This window comes from Nicotiana tabacum, chromosome 8 (genome assembly GCF_000715075.1).
Source record: "Nicotiana tabacum cultivar K326 chromosome 8, ASM71507v2, whole genome shotgun sequence".
In the NCBI taxonomy this organism is placed as follows: domain Eukaryota; kingdom Viridiplantae; phylum Streptophyta; class Magnoliopsida; order Solanales; family Solanaceae; genus Nicotiana; species Nicotiana tabacum.
This window is the reverse complement of record NC_134087.1, coordinates 45,146,452-45,154,236: the sequence shown is the minus strand read 5'-3', so window position 1 is coordinate 45,154,236 and position 7,785 is coordinate 45,146,452. Positions and strand designations below refer to the sequence as shown.

At 31.4% G+C, this 7,785-nt stretch overlaps 1 long non-coding RNA gene across 1 annotated transcript; it reads right to left on the bottom strand.

Moving 5' to 3' along the window:
- Positions 1–4,616: 4,616 nt before the first annotated feature.
- On the bottom strand, positions 4,617–5,384 carry LOC142163561 (uncharacterized). The gene is made up of 3 exons (XR_012694505.1): positions 5,263–5,384; positions 5,042–5,156; positions 4,617–4,855 (listed from the first exon to the last, which is right to left on the bottom strand). It is a non-coding gene; the product is annotated as an uncharacterized LOC142163561 (long non-coding RNA).
- Positions 5,385–7,785: the final 2,401 nt, after the last annotated feature.

Here is a 7,785-nt window from a genome sequence, read left to right as displayed (position 1 = left end):
AACAATTATTCTAAGCTCGAATGCTTGAACCCTGAACCAGTGGTTCTGGGTTACTCATCCCCAGCAGAGTCGCCAGAGCTGTCACACCTCCTTTTGTGCACCCGCCCCGAAGGGTAAAATGCGCGACGGAGTTTTTCCAATTTAAGTGACAATATTTGAAATGAGATTATTTATTTAATTTAGAGTCGCCACTTGGGAAAGGTTTGGCTTTTGGTGTCCCAAGTCATCGGTTTATCTTGAATCCCAAATCGAGGAAAATATTCGACTTTCCAAATGAAGTTTGAGAACCAGAAATTCTAAGTAAGGAATTCTGTTGACCCGAGGGAAGGTGTTAGGCACCCCCGAACCCCGTGGTTCTAGCACGGTCCCTTAAATTGTTTTAATGGCTAAATATCTGATTTTAATACATGTTATGACTTATGTGCTTTCATTAAGTTTAGACCGCTTTTATTATTATTTATTTTTATGGAATTACAACGCCGTGGAAATGTATCTCGAACCACGTCACAATCAATGCACCCGTGGTTGTTAATACACTCCAACTCCGTTGAAATTTGAATTTGGGTCACATAAATGCGCACCCGAATTTAAGAAAGTAATATTATTACAACGCGCCTAAAGAGACTATCACGTTGTTATTTTTGGGGAGGGTCATGAAATTCGCTAAATGACCCATCCCGGATTCTAAGTATTTAATATATACATTTATAAGGGCCCCGCAGTTTGTACGTCCTTATTTGGCGAGACTCGCCTCATTTATTTTAAGGATATCCTAAAGTGACTACATTTCTATTAATTTCGTTTCTAAAAATAAGAGAAAAAAAGAAGAAGATCTTATTTAGTTACATGCTACAAGCATAACATATTGCATACTAGATTAAGACAAATGTCAATAGAAAGGAATATTACTTAAAATTTGAAATTATAAATAAATACAAAAATCGACAAAATAATATATTCAAAGAAGATTAATTATTCTATAACTAGGTTAGCTTCACATAATTATGTGAATAGACCAATAATTATTTTCAACTATTCAAAATAACATTAACCTTGAGTCTTAGTGCTTATTCGAAAGTTTATTAGATCTAAATTTTAAGCCATCTTGCTAGAATCACGCCTATTAGATTAAAGCTCTTAACCCTACACCATTGATTCGTACTCCCAAATATGTAAAACCTGCCGATGCTATAAAATTAATAGCCGCTTCATTTAAATGGTGAGCCGATGCTAACATTAATTATTAATCTATACTATTAAACCTATATTGAAACAGGGAATTCAAACAAGAGAGTTGACATTAATGGTTAATCCGTTGGCATTAACTAACGTAATATGAAAATTTTCTTGAAATATATGTTAAAATCAAACTGGATCGGGCCATGATAAAACAGTTCAAAGATCCAACGAGGTGCATACAAAAGCCTGCTAATATTCTATGTTATGTTATCTTCACAAACCAAACTAAATTGCTAAAACACATGGAAATATGTCTAATTGATCTAGCACCGTACTATTTAACAGTCCCAAAATCGAGTTCGAGTACATTCCAATTCATGCAAAGTAAATACAATTGGGATGAGCCTAAACAACCACGAACTACTTTATCATTTATCCTATTGCTACATCTTGAGCACAGATATTGTGAAAGCATGTGAACATTTCATTTCTTTGTTTATTTCAACTCAACTTCCGATTCAAGCTTACATCAACCCATAGTTTCAGAAGTGTGTACCTGGAAACGTTTACAATTGAAGAGAAAAGAAGTCAGCAAAGCAGCAACAGAACAGGCAATAGCAAAGGCAGCAGTTCCAGCAGCACCAAATACCCCAGAAATATACTTAAAGGAGGCTCGAAGTGATTTGTGAAACCCGACAACAACTAAACGAACCAAACAGACTCAACTGGACTTGAATTTTAGACCAAAACTGGACCAATAGATAGCTAATAGGTTCCAAAAATTGAAATCAGTCGAGCAGACCAATGTCAGCTACTGGGACTTGACACTAACCCAGAACTCACTGAAGTGGTGTTTTGTTTCTTTCGCTATCAACTATTTTTCAAAACCTCTCTTTGATGCTATGTGAACCCTATCTACTTCTTCCAACTCAATTCTCGCTCACTCTTTCTTCTCTTCTGTTTTTCAGTCTTTTTTTTAGCTTGTGTATCTCTGTATATCTCCCTTTATGTCTATCTCCTCCCTCTATTTATAGCCTAGCCTCAGCCCATTCGAAACAGCCCGTTAAACAAACTGTAACCCCTCCCATGTTCTCCTTCTGTTCTTCCACTCACAGATTAAAATAAAAGTCCTCCCATCAGATACCCCTGATAGCCCTATCTTTAAATATTAAAAGTGGTTTCCCTTTTATTAAACTACACAAGAGTATGGGCAGCCTGAATATGCCCTGACAGCACATGCTGTCCAATTAACCCTAACTCATTCACAATTGATAATGCACATGCTGTCCACGTAGGGACAAAATTCTATGTCAATTTGAACTTTGAAATCTATGTTAAACTGCAGCTATAAGCAATCCTTAAACGATTTCTGATTCAAATACACAAACTATAAGCAGCTATAATCAATTCGTAATTGGATTCGAACGATGCTTCAGCAGAAATTAAACAACGTGTGTCAAATTAATGTCATTCAAAGCTGAAACTAATCGACGACATATATCGAATCGACTATGTGAATTACAATACGCACAATCAATAGCAAATGAATCGGAATCGAACAGTATTAACAGGGGGTTCAAATTGTACTGACAAAACAAGGGATTACCTTAGGGACTAATTAATCGACCAAAACTCATTCCAATCAATTATACAGTTTAAACACATACACTTATCAATGAACAAACGAAAATTTCGACCAAATAAAAGGTTTGATTTGGAGAAGAAAAGAACAAAGCGAAGGAATTGGAAATAAAATTATTCTAAACAACAGACGAACAACAAAAACAAACAAAGAACGATAGATCAAACAGAAAGGGAAAAGAATACCTCGAGCAAACTAGGTGAAACGGGCCCGAACTCAGACTCGACCTTTTTGAGGTCGAATGGACCTTAATCAAGTGTACTCAATAGAGAACACTTTGACTAAGGTCTATTAGACCCTCAAACCTCTGCTAATTAGGACAAAATCCTGATTTCTGGATTTCTAGGGTTCTTGGGGCAGATTTGGGATTCAAGTTTTTCTGGTTAGATTCGGACCAAGCCAAGCCTGGTTTGGTCACAGGGGAGGTCAGGGGAGTACCTAGCATGGATTTGGGGGGGTTTGGTGTAGGTTGAGGTTTGGTTCGAATCTTCAAATGAAGATTCGAGAATCTAGGGATTGATTCGAACTAAACGGTTTGTGGATTTGGATTCAGGGTGGTTGAGTGGTCCTAGGGTGTTAAGATGGTGGCCGGCGGCGTTGATGCCGCCGGGTTTCAAACGGAAGGGGGCTAAGGCGGCTAGGGTTTAAACCCAGGTCCGTCTCTGAAATGAGAGAGACGGAGGAACAGTGAGAGGAGGGGGTCTGGCTCGGGGGTGCGGGGTGAAAGGGGGTAAGCTTATATACGGGGTGAGTGATTTGATATTGGCCGTTGGATCGCCAATGATCAACGGCCGTGATCTTTCCACTGAAGGGAACGACGTCGTTTGGTCTCATGCTGGGAATGGATCAAGCCGGGTTTCAGTGGGTCGGGCTAGGTAACGGGTAAGGGAGATGGGACGAGGGTCGTCAGATCAACTTGGTTTGAACGGCTGAGATGGGTTGGTCTTGAAACGACGTAGTTTTGGTATCAAATTATGTCGTTTGGTGGCCTGGGAGATGGGTCTCTTTGACCGGCTGCCTTGGGCTGCTTTTGGGGCTTTTGGGCCTCGAATTTTCCTAAAGAAACTGGCCCAAACCGATTTTTAGACCAATTTGCACTCTTTTCTTTTATTTTTTAATTTAAAGCACAATACCTAATTAAAGTAAAACTAAACACATATTAATTAACACTTAACACAATTATCACACACATATTAAAATATTTAAATAGGTAAAATCACACCATGGCAACAAATAGAATAAAAGATGCATATTTTGTGATTTTCCTTTTAATAACCGAATTATGGTTTAATTACACACGACATATTTTTTTTGTATTTTTGTTTGATAAGACTAAATAAAAACGGACAAGACCACAAATAACTACCAAAAATGCCACGTAAATTCCGAAAATTGTACAGCAAGACCATTTGTTATTATTTTTGATTTCTTTTGGAGCAATTGTCGTGTAAACAAAAATCACGTGCTCACAGCTCATATATTAAATTTGTATTTAGAATTTATCTTTAGCAACCAATCCATAATTTCATTGCTATAAATCGTCAAAATATCTTGATTAGATATTTTTATTATATTTTATTTGGTGACTAAATTTTTATTATATTTTATTTTTATTTATAAATAATTTATTAGTGATAATAAAGTTTTACATATGCGTAGCTATTTCTCTTCTTTTTTTCACCTCACTAAATATTTGTAAAAAAATTCAAATATTTCATATCCATACATCTTTGATCAAACCCTAGAAACACACCGTAATAAATTTTAAATATCACTTTATTATACAAATTGTCATCTAAATAGTTTTAAAAATTAATTCTAAAATATACAATTGTCTATCTAAAGTAAGTAGGTTATTTAACTATAATCTATAAAATTCGGAAGGGCTCCACTTCGAAACAAAATTAAGTTCAAAGTATTTGATTCGGGGACCGAAGATGTTGCCACCAGATGATCTTCTGTAGCCAAGGATGAAGTAATTTCACTCTTTGCATCAAGGATGATCTTCTTGCATTCAATAGATTAAAATGCACCCTGTAAATTCAAAAGAAATAATAATTAGCACAAAAGAATGACGGAATCAAAAGAAATATTAATACTAAGATGCAAGTTTGACTTGTAAAAATGCTAGAAGAACGTTCAAAGAGAGAAAATGTGTAAAAGAACTTTTAGCATATAACAAGAGGGAAAAATTCAAAGCAACAAGACAAGAAAACAAACCTGTATGCTTTTTAAAAAAAATTTGAAAGAATTTTATCTCATTAATGTAATGTCTTTTTGACGAACTGTGACACTCCCAACATTACATTATAGTCTTAAAGGTTCCATTCATTACCTATCACAGTACCACACAATAACTATCAAATTGTTAGAATATAAATCCAAAAATTCTAACTCAAGTAGGTGTATGGGGATTGAAAAATCTTAAAATATAAACATACCTGAAAAGAGAGAAGACAGTCAGTGATTCCGGTGGAGAGAGAAGACGTTGTAAAAGAAGGAAACGGGAAAAGGGAGGAATGTGGGGTTGGCGGCTAGAAAGGAACGCATACTTAGGTTGAAGTTTTTATAATTTTATTAGGTTTTGGGGATTTTGGTTTGGGCCAATTGGCCTTTATATTCATTTTGTTTTGTTAATATATATTTTCTTCCTTTTATTTCTTAATACAAATACCATAAATAAGAGAAATGTAAGTACTAACAAATACAATAAGTAAGAAAATTATCTATGGTAAATGAAAGAAATTAAATACATAATTTACACTAAGTAAAACAGAAAAATCAAATTGCATGAAATAAAGATATTCTATAATATAGTATATTCCTTACAACTTTTTTCTTCCTATATGATATTGTTAGTTTTGTAATTTACTCCTATTTAAATTATATTAACTTCTTAATTTTAGTATTTAATTAGATTATGATAGTTATTAAGTTATTAAAATAGTATTAGATCATTAAATATACAACTTTCTATTTATCTAAATTGAGTGTACAGTGACCATTTGATATTGCTCATTCAAATCTAATGAAAATTAATTACATACTTATTTAAATTTTATAGAAAAATATAAGTTTAATTTTTTTAATATGAAATATGTTATACTAGTTAGTTTTGTTATACACTCCTATATCAAGTTATCGACCATACTATTTTTTTTTGAAGTGAAACTTAATAATATTGAATTATGTAAATATTATAAAATATCAACTAATAGTCACAAGAGAAACATGATCCTCTTCATATATTTTTATCATAATTAATTCTCAATTATTATATTCAATTATAATTAAAAATGACAATTAAAAACTTATTAAAAAAGTATATTTAATTATATATACATACACACAAAAAAAAAATTATAGTTGTTTAAATTCTATAAAAATAGTCATCCTCACGAATTAGCTATAATTCCATTATATTTAATAAGAATTATAATATAATTAATTTTCTATGGACTTAAGTATCAATTAACTTCGTAATTCTTTGAAATATCTATAACAAGATTATATAAAAAGTAATATGAATTATGATATAATAAAAATTTTTGTAGTGTTAAATATGTTCATTGTATTTATTTGGAGCTTTGGTCATTTATCAAAACTAAATGCACCAAAATCATCACAAAGTTCTTCAATATATGAGCACTTATTTAAAAATGAATCATTAGATATATGAAATTATTCTAAGTACTTATTAAAAACTCTTAAAGTCTTCAATATATGAGGACTTATTTATCAAGAAATACTTAAATATAAAATAATATTAATTAAACAAAAAATAAATACTGAAATATAAGAAATTACTCTAACTACTTATATAAAAAAAATAGTTAAGTACCAGACATACATAAATTCTCCACAAATGTTAATATATTTTGAATTTTACACCAAATATATATAATTAACGTCCAAAAATAACAAGTTGCAATAAAATAAAATATGAGTTGATAAATAAAAAATAAATTGACAAGTTTTGAGGCTACAAAAAGAAAATTGATAAGTTTTGAGGCTACAAGTAGGCATACAAATGATCTATTAAAATTAACTTTTTCATACTAAAAGTTTATTAATACTTCAATTTTTATATAATTACTATATTTTCTGTTATTTTGGAAAAATCTAATTTTTATAGTTAAAATTAATTTTCATAACTTGATAATTGTTTGCGCAACTCTTATTTGTCATTGAAATAGTAAAATTCACCTACGAAATTTTGTACATATTACTTATTATGGTTAAAACACTATGATTGCAGTGACACAACTTGAAGCAAAATTATTTATTTAGTAACATTTTGATTTACATAATTATTATGACTAAAAGGTTAATGTTTCTATATTAAGTTTTAACTCGTGGCAAAAATTAATGATTAGCTATAAAATTCTATTATATTAAAAAATATGTGGCTAATTCAACCTATACTGCCACAACTTTTTATAACTTGAAGCAAATATATTCATTTAGCTACAATATTTTATTTTAAATATTTTATTGTGGCTAAAAAGTTACTACAACTATAGTAAATTTTAACTCGTGCCAAACAACTAATGATTAACTACGTAATTCAATTATAGCAATAAATTTGTGGCTATATCATTTAATTACTGCCACAATTTTTTGAACTTGAAGCAAAAATATTCATTTAGCTACAATATTTTGTTTCAAATAATTTACTGTGGCTAAAAGATTACTATTGCTACAGTAACTATTGATGCGTGACAAAAACTTATGATTAGCTACAAAAATTTATTTGTAGCAACAAATTTGTAGCTATTAAGATAGTTATTGCCACGATTGTTAGCAATTATAGCTAATATGATGAATTAGCTTTACCAACTTAATTTTCGTGGCAAGGAAATTTTAAAATTATGTAAATAGCCATATAATTCTAATTTTTGTGGCTATTATTAGGTATTAGCTATAAATTTCAAATTCGTAGCTAAGATTTCGTAGCTATAGAT